Raw genomic sequence first — 17,242 nt, forward strand, 5'->3', positions numbered from 1 at the left:
GTAATTTGGTTTCAATAGATGGGCATTTTCAATTCAAAGTAATGAGATCAAATTAATATATTTGCAAAATAAATTGCAAGTATTTTGGGGAGATTTTCTTAATGCAATTTCTATAACAAGATTATAAATATAATCTTGATAAACGGGATTATGGCTTTGTTACAGATCTTGCACAGTGGAAATCTTCTCCATGCATGCACAACTTCTCTCAGACTTTGCCTGAGAACTTGGTTATGGCTCGCTTTGGGGCACATTACTGATGATGAGCTGACAATGCACTCCTCAACTGAGAGACTGGGGATAATCTAAAATGGATGTTGTGCTCATTGGCATTATTTGAATGAGATGCCAATACTTACCACACCTCCACAAACAGCTCAGCCATTTTACATAATGGAATATCGAGTTGGTTACCTTGTCCGTAGCAGATCTGAGTTAAGACCAGAGAGACAAATGTGGCAATAGGACGATGGTGGGTGTGAGGGGAAATGATCTATTGGCTGAGGAGTCATAGGGAGCACTTCTGTTCGTTTGGTGGTTGGTTGCTCCTTAGGCTGCAATGGCCACGTTAAGAATCCAGAAAGGAGCAGATTTGATTCATCCTCCTCTCTGTGATGTCCAATTTCAAAGAATAGATTTAAAACAGACATTAACGAATGTTCTGATAAGTAAGGGGCCTCAAACTTATTTTCGACAGCTGACAAAGACAACTGAAAAATTACCCAATGAAAGATAAAGTGGGTGAAATTGTATCAAAATGAAATCGAATAAAGCATAAGGGGGTTACGCTCATAAAATAATAACAGCCAACCTCTTCTTTAATTTTTATGCCTGTCATGGGATCTGACATTGTGTTGCAGTGATTGCAAGATAACAAATACAGAAATATGTCATGTTTTGGATGAAAATGCAGATAAAACACATTAAAACTGTAAAAGTATTTTAAATCTCTGAAAGGATAAACTCACAAATTTTCACTTTAGATCAGTTTATTGCAAACTATTTAATGTTGGATTACTGGTTTGATTAACATGGGAAAATGTGTATGCAGCAACTTAAAGAGAATTGTAATTCTGAACATTTATATGAAGAGGAAGTAGTATATATATTTTTATTTTTTTCTTGTTGCTTTTTTATGACAAGCAGTTTTGATTTAGGAAAGAGTATGAAAAGTTTTCTTTCTGTTACTTGCTGTCTAACTAATATCATATACCAGGCCTTTAATAATAAAATAACCTTTTTCAATTTTAAAACTCTAAAATTACAAAATACATCGTTTGCACTTTTTATGAGTAGAAGAAATATATCTTGCAGCCTTCTATTTAAAATCTATACATTACTTTCTTAGGTTGTTTGTTTAAAAGTAAAACAAAACTGTTATCTGGTTGCAAATAATAATATACAAACACGAGCATGATGAGTAACATTGAAATCTTCAAATGACAGCCAAACAAGGGTTGATAATGATGGCTTATAAAAATACAAAACTTAAAAATGTAACTAAAGTGCTTTACTTGTCAATAGCTGTGCCTCCTTTCTGAATCCAAATTCCACTGGTTTTATAAAGCCTGCAGACCCCATTTAAAATAACAAATGCATCCCATACAACTGTGACAAATCAATGCATTGTTTTCAAAACCACAGTATAGTCAATGACAGTCAAATCCTGCTTGGACTGTTCTCCCTTATCATCCAATGTTTTATGTACTATATAAAATCTGACTTATAATGCGAGGGGAGGTAAGAACATTTGTTCTATTGTCCACTGTGCAGTTTTGAGGCTTCTTTTCATTTTGAGATTGGAGAAGGGATGAAGGACAATTTAATTTTCTGATATGGATTCCACCCACTGGAATTGAAGACAAGTGCAAATCATATCTTTTGTTGGTAAAGCCCAGCAAGATTCCACATGTTCGTTGCAGATCTCGAGGCCATCTGTGCAAGTAACTCCACACATCATTACCCTGAATGAAAGTGACAGTGCAAATATTAAAAGAGCACTGAGATGCAGTTTCTGAGCATCAACAATAGCTTCATGCCCTGGAATTTTCACCTGATATGATGACAAGGAAGGGAATGCCACAGTCACCATCAGCACTGATGCTTTTCTTTGCTATGGCTTAAAGAAATGAACAGAGGACGGGAGACATTATCCTTCCCTACGAACAGTAAACAGCTTCTGTCACTTCTCACCGGTTCTCAACATGTAGAATTCATTTCACTGTCATGTAAACATATCCTTGGTTCTGTGCAGCACAAGAAATTTATCATCTGCCCCTTGTAGGATTTCATTTAATTTCTCTGCAGCGTTGGTGATTTTATTTTGTGTCTTTATTTATGTCGGGAATGAGAAGGCTGGATTAGTTTTGTGACAAATTGCAAGATTAGAGCTTCCGCAACTGATTGTATGAACACTGATCTTCTTAACCATTGCTTCACATAAATACTTCAGGAGTGAAGAAAAACAGGGAGAACTAAAAAAAAAAACAAAATCAGAGATTTACTTCAGGCTTTCGTTGTGATTTAGAAGCAAATTGAACTATGACTGGAGCAGTTGCTCAGGTTAAGCTTCTGGCTGTATAAGAAAGCTGCTGGAAATGACCTGATCCAGATCGCACTGGCATTAATGATGCTGTGGTTCCATAGGGTCAGCTGCTTTGCTTTGCTTGTTGTAGGTCAGGAGTCTGATTTGCTGGAATCACAGTGCAGCAGTGACCGAGCCAGAAATAGCTGACGCATCTTCAAAATGTTAATTTTTCCTTCCAGGCTTAAGGAGCTGCAGGGAGAAAAAGAACAAGTTAAAATTGTACTGGAGAAGTGAATTATAAACTGCAATCAAGTGATTGTTTTACTTGAACAAAAATATTTATGGATTCACTTTTCTGTATAGCTTTGCCAGCTATATTATTTAAAAAGTGTCCTATCAGGGCAACATGGTGGCACAGTGGTTAGCACTGCTGCCTCACAACGCCAGGGACCTGGGTTCGATTCCCGGCTTGGGTTACTGTTTGTGCAAAGTCTGCACAGTCTTCCTGTGTCTGTGTGGATTTCCCCTGGGTGCTCTGGTTTCCTCCTACAGTCCAAAAGATGTGCTGGTCAGGTGCAATGGCCATGCTAAATTCTCCTTCCATTTTCCCCAACAGGCGCTGGAGTGTAGCGACCAGGGGATTTTCAAAGTAGCTTCATTGCAGTGTTAATGTAAGCCTACTTGTGACATTAACAACAAAGAACAAAGAAAATTACAGCACAGGAACAGGCCCTTTGGCCCTTCAAGCCTGCACCAACTATGCTGCCCGACTGAACTAAAACCCCTACCCTTCCAGGGCCCATATCCCTCTATTCCCATCCTATTCATGTATTTGTCAAGATGCCCCTTAAAAGTCATTACCGTTTCCGCTTCCACTACCTCCCCCGGCAACGAGTTCCAGTCACCCACCACCCTCTGCGTAAAAAATCTGCCTCATACATCTCCTTTAAACCTTGCCCCTCGCACCTTAAACCTGTGCCCCCTAGTAATTGACTCTTCCACCCTGGGAAAAAGCTTCTGACTATCCACTCTGTCCATGCCTCTCATAATCTTGTAGACTTCTATCAGGTCGCCCCTCAACCTCCGTCACTCCAGTGAGAACAAACCAGGTTTTTCCAACCTCTCCTCATAGCTGATGCCCTCCATACCAGGCAACATCCTGGTAAATCTTTCTGTACCCTCTCCAAAGCCTCCACACCCTTCTGGTAGTGTGGCGACCAGAATTGAACACTTTATTCCAAGTGCGGCCTAACTAAGGTTCTATAAAGCTGCAACATGACTTGCCAATTTTTAAACTCAATGCCCCGGCCGATGAAAGCAAGCATGCCGTATGCCTTCTTGACTACCTTCTCCACCTGCATTGCCACTTTCAGTGACCTGTGTACCTGTACACCCAGACCCCTTTGCCTATCAATACTCTTAAGGGTTCTGCCATTTACTGTATATTTCTTCTCTGTATTAAACCTTCCAAAATGCATTACCTCACATTTGTCCGGATTAAACTCCTTCTGCCATCTCTCCACCCAAGTCTCCAACCAATACTTTTAAAACCATTTACATTCATCAAGGTGGTGAGTGTCAGTTCTGCGATTGACACCTTTCAAAATAAATAAATATCAAATACTCCTCCATCAAGAGAAAAGTTAGCTGCAAGGATAAACTCTACTATTCAGTTTCCTTCTCACATCAGAAGAGCACACATACTGCTTGGGTACAGCAATTTCACTTTCTACCTTGGACATCCTTTTGTCACTCTGAGGAACAAACTTCAGAGCTCCTGGCCAACCTATGCTCTGGAATACCTACTTGGGCACAGATCTTCTGAGGGAGTTATTGACAAACATTCAGATATTCACCACTATGGAGCTTTGGGACCCAGAGAAAGTCCAATCCGTGCACATGCATAGTAGTTAATCTAGGAATGTTAAACTTCTAATGGATGGAGATATGCTGCCTGGAAAACTGCATGAATGTCTCCAACACTGACCTTACCTTTGTAGACTTGGGCTAAATGTCCTGAAATTGCCCAGAAACCTACTTCAGGATATGCATGCTGTTAATCCCAGGTGTAGGACCTGGGTTGAAAGTGATTAACAGGAGTGATATATCAGATTTTCTCAAAAATGTCATTAAGAGTAAACTTGCTGAACAATTAACATCCTGATAACATCCGGGACTCTCTAATGACATTTAAATAATATCATGAATATTTAAATCGGGCTCGCACCCAATTTTGTCGTCAAATCAATGAGAGGCGCAAAACCGGACGCAATCCTGATTTTTCATCTTTCGCCCTATCTTACCCGATCGCCTTGTCGATCAACCGGTGGGATGCACCAGTAAGATCGCGGCCAGAAAGTCAAGTTAAATGTGTCATTTGTGGGATGGCAAACTATAACTAGTGGAGTGCCTCGGCGATTAGTGCTGAGGCTTCAACGATTTATGATTTATATTACTAACCTGGATGAAGGGACGGACTGTACCGTATCTAAATTTTTTGAAGATAGGTGGGAACGATAGGAAAACAAGTGGTGAGGAGGAAACTAAGCACCTGCAAAAGGATCTAAAGTAAATGGGAAAATATTTGTCAGATGGAGTATAATGTGGGGAGATGTAAGATTGTCCATTTTGGCAGGAAGATTATTAGCAGAATATTATTTAATTCATAGAAATCATAGAAACCCTACAGTGCAGAAGGAGGCCATTCGGCCCATCGAGTCTGCACCGACCACAATCCCACCCAGGCCCTACCCCCACATATTTTACCCGCTAATCCCTCTAACCTATGCATCTCAGGACTCTAAGGGGCAATTTTTAACCTGGCCAATCAACCTAACCCGCACATCTTTGGACGTGCGGGTTATAGGCATTAGTTTTACTTTTTCCTATGGACAAAGAGAGAGACTACAGATTACTGCAATAGAGAGGCATTTGGGTACCTTTGTATATGAACCACAAAAAGTCAGTATGCAGGTACAGCAAGTAAAAGGCAAATGGAATGTTGGTCTTTATTGCAAGGGAGATGGAGTATAAAAGTAGAGAAGTCTTACTACAACTGTACAGAACACTGTTGAGACTACATCTAGAGTACCATGTACAATTTTGGTTACCTCACTTAAGGACAGACATATTTGCAATGGAAGCAGTTCAGAAAAGATTCTCTGAAATGATTCCCAGGATATGGGATATATCTTATGAGGAAAGATTTAGCAGGTTAGGCCTATATTCACTGGAGTTTAGAAAAATAAGAGGTGATCTTATTGAAACATATAAGATTCTGAGGGAGCTTGATAGGGAAGATGCTGACAGGATGTTTGATCACATGAGGGATTCTGGAACTAGGAGGAAAAGTTTAAAAATAAAACAATTTAAGACAATGAGGAGGAGGAATTTCTTCTTTCAGAGGGTCATTAGTGTTTGGAATTTTCTTCCCAATCAATGGTGAAGGCAGAGTCATTGAACATATTCAAATCTGAGCTACATAGATCTTTGATCCACAGTGAAGTCAAAGATTGTGTGTGTGTGTGTGTGTGTGTGGGGGGGGGGGGGGGGGGGGTGGCAGTGGCAGGTGGCGCAGGCAGGAAAGCAAGAAAGTGGAGTTAAGGTGATCTTATTTGTTGGAGGAGCAGGCTTGTTGTCTCAAATGGTTTACTCCTGCTTCTATTTCCTATGTTCCTACACCTGATATTCGCATTTAAAGTAATGAGGGAGAACAGAACAGGAAAGCAGCCAAACACCATTTCATTGCAAAGTGGATCATGGTTTGTACAATGGCCAGAAATTGACTGAAAATAAAGAATTGATGCACAGCATGACTGCATCCAACAAAACTTAAAGAAAAACATAAAATGTTTGTGAATCTGCCAATTCATTCAACACAACAATTATAATATGGGCACTTAGCACCAAAGAGTCCCTACAATGCAGAAGGAGGCCATTTGGCCCATTGAGTCTGCACCGATTCACCAACAGAACATATTACCCATATCCCCATAATCCTGCATATTTACCCCACTAATCTCCCTAACCTACACATTTTAGGACACTGGGATAATTTAACATGGGCAATCCACTTAACTTGAACATCTTTGGACTGTGGGAGGAAACCAGAGCACCTGGAAAAAACCCACACAGACACGAGGAGAACGTGCAAACTCCGCACAGTCACCCAAGGCCAGAATCGAACCCGGGTCCCTGGCTCTGTGAGGCAGCAGTGCTAACCACTGTGCCACCGTGCCACCCTAAACCACAAGAAGAGAAACTATTCCACATCTTAGATGTGGTCACTGTTATTTAGATCTGGCCTTGATGGCTGGGGACTTGGGAGATGGAGTATCGGGTGTACAAGGCAGTGAGACTCTGCATTCAGTCTACTCACACCAGCATTGGGAAATGGGATATTCTGCAGCTGAAGCAGGCTCAGACTGCAGTCCTACTGAGAAGGGAAAGAAAGTGAAAAGGAATTATAAACATTTAAATGGAAGTAAGATCTCCATTCAAAATAAATAACAAAATTATAGTATAAAGATAAAAGCAAATGATAGCACAGAGTTCATTTCACAAACAGTGATAATGACACTCCAGGTGGGGAGGCCATACTAAAGAAATACAATACTGCAGGCACTGGAAATTTGAAATAAAAACAAAAATTTTGGAAATACTCAATAAGTCAGGGAACATCTGTGAAGAGAGAAACAGAGTGAAAGTTCCATGTCATTGAAAGTTGACATGGAACGTTCACTGCTTGAGTATTTCACCATTTTCTGTTTTAATATGGAAAATAATAGAAGTATAGTTACAACAGAAACAACAAAAAAAAACATTTTTAGTTAAATGTGCAACAGAGAGCATCTGGAAAAAAAAATAGACATATTGAGATCTTCTATCCAAATAGTTTTATATAATGGATGGAGTATAAGAAATAAATTGAGTAAATTAGAAAAGCAAAGAGAGTGTGATATGGTAGCCAGTACTGAAACATGGGTGGGAAACAGTCATGATTAGAAGTTAAATGTTCCAGGCTTTATGGAGGACAGAGAAACTAAAGAGGAGGAAGTGGCAATTAAAGATACAATTACATCATTAGTAAGAGAGAGCATTGGGAAGGGGCTCCAATCAGAGGATAATTGTGGGATAAGAGAGGACTTAAAACTTTACAGACACTTGAGGGTTGGCACCCTATCTTTTAATTAAACACTTCACAATGTTTCAGATTCAAAAGTGCTGCTGCCTTAATTCATCGCCACTCTCCACTTTTGCTTTGCCCCATCATCTATATTACTATTTAAACCTTCCTGTTTTCCACTCTATCACAGAACTTCCCTTTGATTCTTACCCCCACGTCTTCCTATCCCTTGCTATTATACTTGGATAGATTAAAGGGATATCATGATTAACAAAAACCTCTTACATAAGAAAAAGAGCAATCAAGGGTAATGTGAGCCCTTTAAAAAGCAAGGCATCTAATAATGCAAATGAAAATAAAGGTTTGTTGAATAATTAATTTATGTCAGCCTTCACAATAGAAGAAGAGGAGAATACACCTTGCATTCTAATGAAACAAATAATGAATCAAGGACTGACTCATTAAAGTTAACAAACACGTGCAAGAAAACAGAATTAGAAAAAATAATGGCATAAAACACAAATAAATTCCCAATGTTTCTAATGAAGAATTAAAAATAAATGAATAAATCACTTTCAGCATATAAAAAGAGAAAATACTGGAAATACTGATTCAGACAATAACTATAGTGAGTTAACTCTAAAGCTAATACTAGAATTTTACACCCCCTTGAAGCAGACTCGGAGGCAGGAGAAGGGTGTAAAATTGGGTGGGATCTGTGCCTGTCACCCTCCTGTTCCACTGGTATTTTACTAGTGGCCAATTAATGGCTGGGAAAGTTAAAAACATAGCGGCCTGCCTACTGGCTTGCAAGCAATCCCCTACCTTTGTTAGGGCTGCCTGACTGACCCCGATATTTCTTAACCTCACGTCCATGAAGTTCAGGATGACTCCAGGGTCATTGGTCTGGGATCTGTTGCACTCCCAGCAATGCCACCATTCATGCTGGTTCTGAAGAATTGCTGGCACAATGAAATTCTGGAAATATCCCAGAGGATTGGAAAACTGCCAGTGGAACACCCTTTTCCTTTCTTGGAAAATAAGCAAGGGCAGGTGACAGAAGTGTTAGTGAGGGATCACTTTGGGACCAATGACCATAATTCTATTGGTTTTAAGATAGCTATAGAGGATGATAGGTCTGGCCCAAAAGTTAAAATTCTAAATTGGGGCAAGGCCAATTTTGATGGTATCAGGCAGGAACTTTCAAAAGTTAATTGGGGGAGTCTGTGGGAAGGCAAAGGGACATCTGGTAAGTGGCACGCTTTCAAAGTGTGTTAACCAGGGTTCAGGGTAAACGCATCCCTCTTAGAGTGAAGGGCAAGACTGGCAGAAGTAGGGAACCCTGGATGACTCGGGATATAGAGGCCCTGGTCAAGAAGAAGAAAGAGGCACATGACATGCATAGGCAGCTGGGATCAAGTGAATTCCTTGAAGAGTATAGGGGGTATAGGATTAGAGTTAAGAGAGAAATCAGGAGGGCAAAAAGGGGACATGAGATTGTTTTGGCAGATAAGGCAAAGGAGAATCCAAAGAGCTTCTACAAATACATAAAGGGCAAAAGAGTAACAAGGGAGAGAGTAGGGCCTCTTGAGGATCAACAAGGTCATCTTCTCCCTGGAGAGACGAAGGATGAGAGGTGACCTGATAGAGGTTTACAAGATGTTGAGAGGTCTGGATAGGGTAGACTCTCAGAGGCTATTTCCAAGGGCTGAAATGGTTGCTACGAGAGGACACAGGTTTAAGGTGCTGGGGGGTAGGTACAGAGGAGATGTCAGGGGTAAGTTTTTCACTCAGAGGGTGGTGGGTGAGTGGAATCGGCTGACGTCGGTGGTGGTGGAGGCAAACTCGTTGGGGTCTTTTAAGAGACTTCTGGATGAGTACATGGGATTTAATGGGATTGAGGGCTATAGATAGGCCTAGAGGTGGGGATGTGATCGGCGCAACCTGTGGGCCGAAGGGCCTGTTTGTGCTGTGGCTTTCTATGTTCTATGTTCTATGTGCGGATCCACAAGAGATGGGCGAGATCCTAAATGAATATTTCTCATCAGTATTTACTGCTGAGAAAAGCATGGATGTTAGGGAACTTGGGGAAATAAATAATGATGTCTGTACATATTACAGTGAAGGAGGTGCTGGAGGTCTTAAAGCGCATCAAGGTAGATAAATCCCAGGGACCTAATGAAGTGTATCCGAGGACATTATGGGAGGCTAGGGAGGAAATTGCGGGTCCCCTAGCCGAGATATTTGAATCATTGATAGCCATGGATGAGGTGCCTGAAGATTAGACAGTGGCAAATGTTGCGCCTTTGTTTAAAAAGGGCTGCAGGGAAAAGCCTGGGAACTACAGGCCACTGAGCGTCACATCTGTGGTGGGTAAAGTGTTGGAAGGTATTTTGAGAGACAGGATCTACAGGCATTTAAAGATGCAAGTACTGATTCGGGACAGTCAGCATGGCTTTGTGAGTGGAAAATCATGTCTCACAAATTTGATTGAGTTTTTTGAAGGGGCAACCAAGAAGGTAGATGAGGGCAGTCCTGTTGATGTTGTCTACATGGACTTTAGCAAGGCCTTTGACAAAGTACCACATGGTAGGTTGTTGCATAAGGTTAAATCTCACGGGATCCAGGGTGAGGTATCTAAATGGATACAAAATTGGCTTCTTGACCGAAGCCAGAGGGTGGTTGTAGAGAATTGTTTTTCAAACTGGAGGCCTGTGACCAGCGGTGTGCCTCAGGGATCAGTGCTGGGCCCACTGTTATTTATCATTTATATTAATGATTTGGATGAGAATATAGGAGGCATGGTTAGTAAGTTTGCAGATGACACTAAGATTGGTGGCATAGTGGACAGTGAAGGAAGTTATCTCCAATTGCAACAGGATCTTGATCAATTGGGCCAGTGGGCTGACGAATGGCAGATGGAGTTTAATTTAGACAAATGGGAGGTGATGCATTTTGGTAGATTGAACCAGGGCAGGACTTACTCAGTTCATGGTAGGGCATTGGGGAGAATTACAGAACAAAGAGATCTAGGGGTACATGTTCACAGCTCCTTGTAAGTGGAGTCACAGGTGGACAGAGTGGTGAAGAAGGCATTCGGCATGCTTGGTTTCATTAGTCAGAACATTGAATACAGGAGTTAGAATGTCTTGCTGAAGTTGTACAAGTGTAAGGCCACACTTGGAATACTGTGTGCAATTCTGGTCATCCTATTATAGAAAGGAAACTATTAAACTAGAAAGAGTGCAGAAAAGATTTACTAGGATGCTACCAGGACTTGATGGATTGAGTTATAAAGAGAGGTTGGATCGACTGGGACTTATTTCTTTGGAGGTTGAAAGGTGATCTTATAGAGGTCTACAAAATAATGAGGGGCATAGATCAGATAGATAGTCAATGTCTTTTCCCAAAGTAGAGGAGTCTAAAATCAGAGGGCATAGGCTTAAGGTGAGAGGGGAGAGATACAAAAGTGTCCAGAGGGGCAATTTTTTCACACAGAGGATGGTGAGTGTCTGGAACAAGCTGCCAGAGGTAGTAGTAGAGACGGGTACAATTTTATCTTTTAAAAGGCATTTTGATAATTACATGGGTACGATGGGTATAGAGGGATATGGGCCAAACGCGGGCAATTGGGATTAGCTTAGGGGTTTTAAAAAAAAAGGGCAGCATGGACAAGTTGGGCCGAAGGGCTTGTTTCCATGCTGTAAACCTCTATGACCTCTATGACTCCAAAAAGGCAGGGAGACAAAAACAGGTAACCTCGGCCAGTTATCTTAAGTTCTATCATTGGGAAAATGTTAGAGTTCATTATAAAGAATGTAATAGCAGAGCATTTATAAATGCATAATATAATCAAACAGAGTCAGCATGGATCCATGAAGGGCAATCGTACCTCATAAATTTAGTCGCATTCTTTAAAGTGGTAATGAGCAGGATAAAGAGGAATCAGTAGATGTAGTATACTTTGATTTCCAAAAACTTTCGATAAGATACAGCACAAAAGACTACTTAATAAGATAACCATCTATGGTGCTGGGGGTATTGATATAGGATTGGCTAACTGATAGATGACGGATAGTTGGGACAAGAGAGGCATTTTCAGGGTGGCAACCTGCAACTAGAGGAGTGCCACCGGAATCATTGCTGGGCCCCAATTATTTACAATATATATATATTAATGACTTGGATGAGAGAAGTAAATGTTCTATTGCCAAATTTGTGAATGAGACCAAAATAGGTAAGAAGGCAAGTGGTGAAGATGACACAAAATGTCTACACTGGGAGAGGTGAGTGGGCAAAAACTTGGCCAATGGAATATAATGTAGGAAAATATGAAGTTATTCACTTTGATAAGAATAAAGGAGCTAAATATTACTTAAATAGAGAAAGACTACAGAAAGCTGCAGCACAGAGATTTGGGGGTTCTTGTGCATAAATCACAAAATGCTGGCATGCAATTTGGAAGACAAATGGAATGTTGGCGTTCATTTCAAACCACTCCACCAGCGAGGGGCCAATAAGATCGCACTTGGAAACCTGCCGGCGTGAATTGTGCTTTCCAGATTTTGAGCAAATGCCGCCATTCCCACAGATGGATAATGCGGGCTCAAAATCACACTCCCGCCAGCCCCCCATCCCACCAGACCCCTGCTCTGTCTTATGGTCTATAATTAGCCAGCAACTTGTCTGGCATGGCATCATGCCTCCGAGGGGTAGAAGCCACAACTTCAAGCAAGTTAATGCCCAGACTATGTAATATAGTGTGGCTTCCATGTCATCAGATATTCTGATGATAGGCCACAAACCTGATCTTGTAGCTCTGTTCTTTCTCTCCAATGGTGCTGCCTGACCTGCTGAATATTTCCAGCATTTTCTCTTTCTATTCAGATTTCCAGTATCATCATCAGTATTTTGCTTTTGCTTTAGTTATAATCTTCTGGAGCTATCCAGGAAGCAGGCGATTCTACACCTGGTAAAGAGCAATGAGACAGGATTGAACAATAATATGATAAAGGAGTTTATCATTGACAGTGATTATAACATGATTGCAGGGGTGAACTGTGGGTTGAAGACTAGTGTATCAAATCGGAATAAAGGTAATTTCAATGGTATGATGGCAAAGCTAGCTGAAGTGAACTTGGAAACCAGTTTAAAAAGTAGGACAGTAGAGGTGCAATGGCAGGCTTTTAATGAGATATTTAATAACTCTAAGCAAAGATTTATCCCAGAATGAAAGAAAAACTTTTTTGAGAAGGATAGCTCACCCATGGCTGAATAAAGAAGTCAAGGGTTGAAAGAAACCCTGTGCCCAAAGGTTAGTGAAATGTCAGGTTTGTCAGGTTTTAAGAATGAGCAAAGAATGACTAAACAAATAATAATGAGGGAAAAAGTTGACTATGAGATGGAGCTAATAATCTAAAAAAAAGAGTTTCTACAAGCATTTATATAGGAAAAGAGTAACTAAAACTAGAGAGTGAACCTGGAGAATTGAAAATGGAAAATAAGAAGATGACAGGCATTACGAACAGGTATTCTGAGTCTGCCTTCACTGTAGATACAAAGATATTTAAAAATCAAGATGATTGGGTGGGAGGAACTTAAAACAATACCCATCACCAGGGAAAGGGCACTGGTAAGAAATTATTAGACCAAAAGGCTGACAAGTCCATGGATTAGATGGCCTATATCCTAAGGTCTTAAACAAAGTGGCTGCAGAGATAATTGATGCATTGGTTAACATTTCAACATTTTGTTAAGTTTGGGAAGGATTCCAGTGAATTGGAAAATAGCAATGTAACACATTTATTCAAGAAAGGTGGGAGACAGAAAGCAGGAAACTATAGACCAGTTAGCCTAAAATCTGTCATGCTGAAATTGTTAGAATCTATTATTAAGGTAATTATAGCAGGGTATATAGAAAATGATATTGTGATCAGGCACAGTGAACATTGCTTTCTTGCAAATAGAATTGTGTTGGTAAGCTGCAACTAGCCACTGTTTAAAAAAGGAGGTAGACAAAAGGCAGGTAACTACAGGCCGGTTAGCTTAACATCAGTAGTTGGGAAAATGCTGGAATTTATCATTAAGGAAGAAATAGCAGGACACCTGGAAAAGAATGGTTCAATCAAGCAGATGCAGCATGGATTCATGAAGGAAAAGTCATGTTTGACTAATTTACTGGAATATTTTGAGGATATAACGAGTGCTGTTGACAGAGGAGAACAGGTGGATGTGGTGTATTTAGATTTCCAGAAGGCATTCGATAAGGTGCCTCACAAAAGGTTGCTGCATAAGATAAAGGTACACGGAGTTGGGGGTAAAGTGTTAGCGTGGATTGAGGATTGGCTATCTAACAGAAAGCAGAGAGTCGGAATAAATGGGTGCTTTTCCGGTTGGCAATCAGTGACTAGTGGGGTGCCGCAGGGATCGGTGCTGGGGTCTCAACTATTTACCATATACATAGACAATCTGGAGGAGGGGACCGAGTGTTGGGTAACAAAGTTTACGGATGACATAAAGATGAGTGGGAAAGCAAATTGTGTGGAGGACACAGAGAGTTTGCAGAGAGATTTGGATAGGCCAAGTGAGTGTGCAAGGATCTGGCAGATGGAGTATAATGTTGGTAAGTGTGAGGTTATCCACTTTGGAAGGAATAATAGTAAAATGGACTATTATTTAAATGGTGAAAAATTACAACATGCTATTGTGCAGAGGGACCTGGGGGTCCTTGTGCATGAATCACAAAAACTCAGTTTGCAGGTGCAGCAGGTAATCAAGAAGGCAAATGGAATGTTGGCCTTTATCGTGAGAGGGATGGAGTATAAAAGGAGGGAGGTCATGCTGCAACTGTACAGGGTACTGGTGAGGCCGCACCTAGAGTACTGTGTACAATTTTGGTCCCCTTATTTAAGAAAGGATATATTAGCTTTGGAGGGGGTATAGAGAAGGTTCACCAGGTTGATTCCGGAGATGAGGGGGTTAGCTTATGCGGAGAGATTGAGTAGACTGGGCCTGTACTCATTGGAGTTTAGAAGGTTGAGGGGAGATCTTATAGAGACATATAAGATAATGAAGGGGCTAGACAGGGTAGAAGCAGCGAGGTTATTTCCACTTACAATGGAAACAAGAACTAGGGGGCATAGCCTCAAAATATGGGGGAGTCAATTTAGAACAGAGTTGAGGAGGAACTTCTTCTCCCTGCGGGTAGTGAATCTTTGGAATTCTCTGCCCAATGAAGTAGTAGAGGCTACCTCGTTAAATGTGTTTAAGTCACAGATGGATAGATTTTTAACCATTAAGGGAATTAAGAGTTATGGGGAGCGGGTGGGTAAGTGGAACTGAACCCACTATCAGATCTTATTGAATGGCGGAGCGGGCTTGAGGGGCTAGATGGCCTACTCCTGCTCCTATTTCTTATGTTCTTAAGTTCTTATGAATGCCACAAAGGTCGGTGCTGGAGCCTCAACTAATTACAATCTGCATCAATGATTTGAATGAAGAGACTGAATGTATGGTAGCTAAAGTTGACACCAAGATGGTTAGGAAAATATGTTGTCAAGAGAAAGTAGAGAGTCTGAAAAGGGATATAGACTTGTTATGTAAGTGAACAAAAATTTATCAGATGAAGTACAATGTGGGAAAATATGAACATTTTCACTTTGGTAGGAAGAATAGAAAAGCAGTACAGCATTTAAATGGAGAGAGATTGAAGAACTCAGTGGTACAGAGGAATATGGGTGTCCTGGTACATGAATCACAAGAAGTTAGTATGCAAGAACAGCAAGTGATTAGGAAGGCAAATGGAATGCTAGCGTTTATTGCAAGGTTAATGGAATATAAAAGTCGTGAAGATTTACTGCAGCTATACAGGGCCTTGATGAGACCACATCTGGAATACTGTGTACAGTTTTGATTTCCCCATTAAAAAAAAGATATATTTGCATTAGAAGCAGTAAAGAGAAGGTTCACAAACTCATTCCTGGGATGAAGGGCTTATCTTACGAAGAAAGATTGAACAGGTTGGGTCTGTTCCCATTGGAGTTTAGAAGATTGAGTGGTGATCTTAGTGAAACAGATTAAATCCTGAGGGGACTTGACAGGATAATCACCGAGAGGATGTTTCCACTTATGGGGAGACTGGAACTAGGGGATACAGTTTAAGAATAAGATGAAGGGAAATATTTTCTCTTGGAGGATTTTTAGCATTTGGAATTATTTTCCCCAGAGAGTACTGGGAGTTGGGCCATTGAATTTAAACAAGGCAGATTAGACAGATTTTTGATAGAAAAGGGCAGATGGCAAAGTGGAGTTGAGATGACAGCCTGATCAAACGTGATCTTACTGAATGGCTGAACAGGCTCAAAGGGGCAAATGATCTACTCATGCTTCTGGGTACTATGTTCCTTTCTTAATTTTAGACTGGAAAATTGCAAATGCAGCTTCATTATTTAAGGAAGATGAAAAAATGAAACTAGCACCTGTTCGTCTAAACATTTTAAACTGTAGAATAGAACCATAAAATCCTTACAGTGCAGAAAGAGGCCATCGGTCCATTGAGCCTCTACTGACTCGTAGGAAAAGCATCCCACGTCGCCATGGCCAATCCATCTAACCTACACATCTTTGGACACAAAGGGCAATTTAGTATGACCAATCCACCTAACCTGCACATCTGTTTGGAGCACCCAGAGGAACCTATATAGACACAGGGAGAATGTGAAAATGCCACACAGACAGTCACCCAAGGCCGTAATTGAACCCATGTGAAGCAGGAGTGCTTATCACTGTACGACCGACATTTGTTGTGGAAAAGTTATTAGAAACTATGGGTGGGATTTTCTAGCCTGCCTGCCAGATCTTTCAGTCCTGCCAACGGTGACACCAAGCAATGGAGGATGCAAATAATGGAGAATCCCATTGACAGTGGTGGGACTGCAAGATCTTGCCTCCAACCAATTGCAGGCCACCTCCACTCTGCAAAACACGAGAAATGAGAAAATTCCACCCTATGGTTATGGACTGAGTACATAGAGAAATTTGAGCTGATATATGGATCTGTAAAAGGCAGGTCATGCTTAGTGAACTGATCTGATTGTTTTTGAGGGAATTACTAAAGTAGTGGACAGGGGAATGTCTATAGATGTCATGTATGTGGGCTAAGGTTCCCTATAGGAAACTGTTAGCTAAAATTAAAACCCATTGAATTGAAGGCAAATTACTGACCTTCTTGGGAGATTGGTTAGGTAGTTGAAGACACCAAGGAAGGATAATGTGTATGCACATGATTTGGAAGTTACTGTCCCAAGAGCATCTGTGCTAGAGTCTCAACTATTCACAATATTTGTTAATGAGTAGATAACTCAAGAGAAAGCCATGTAGCCAAAATTTCTCACAAGACAGTGATTGGTGATATCAAAAGATTGGAACATAAAGTTGCAAGGAGCCAATGATGGGTAAAATTGTGGCAGGTGAATTTCAATGCATGCACCTTTAAGGCTATCTATTTTAGACCAAAAATTGATAGATCTGAGTATTATTTAATTGTGGAGGTTAATTATCTCAGATGGCCGGATAGCTGGTTTGTGATGCAA

General features: G+C 40.7%; 1 protein-coding gene across 1 annotated transcript in view; it reads right to left on the reverse strand.

Moving 5' to 3' along the window:
- Positions 1-975: 975 nt before the first annotated feature.
- The window catches only part of prr16 (proline rich 16), a 263,269-nt gene continuing 247,002 nt past the window's right edge, over positions 976-17,242 (reverse strand). Inside the window, exon 3 of the mRNA XM_078214606.1 lies at positions 976-2,776. The gene's annotated coding sequence lies outside the window, so the exon portion shown is untranslated. The remainder of the gene's footprint in view (positions 2,777-17,242) is intronic.

Source organism: Mustelus asterias, chromosome 6, assembly GCF_964213995.1.
Source record: "Mustelus asterias chromosome 6, sMusAst1.hap1.1, whole genome shotgun sequence".
Lineage (NCBI taxonomy): Eukaryota > Metazoa > Chordata > Chondrichthyes > Carcharhiniformes > Triakidae > Mustelus > Mustelus asterias.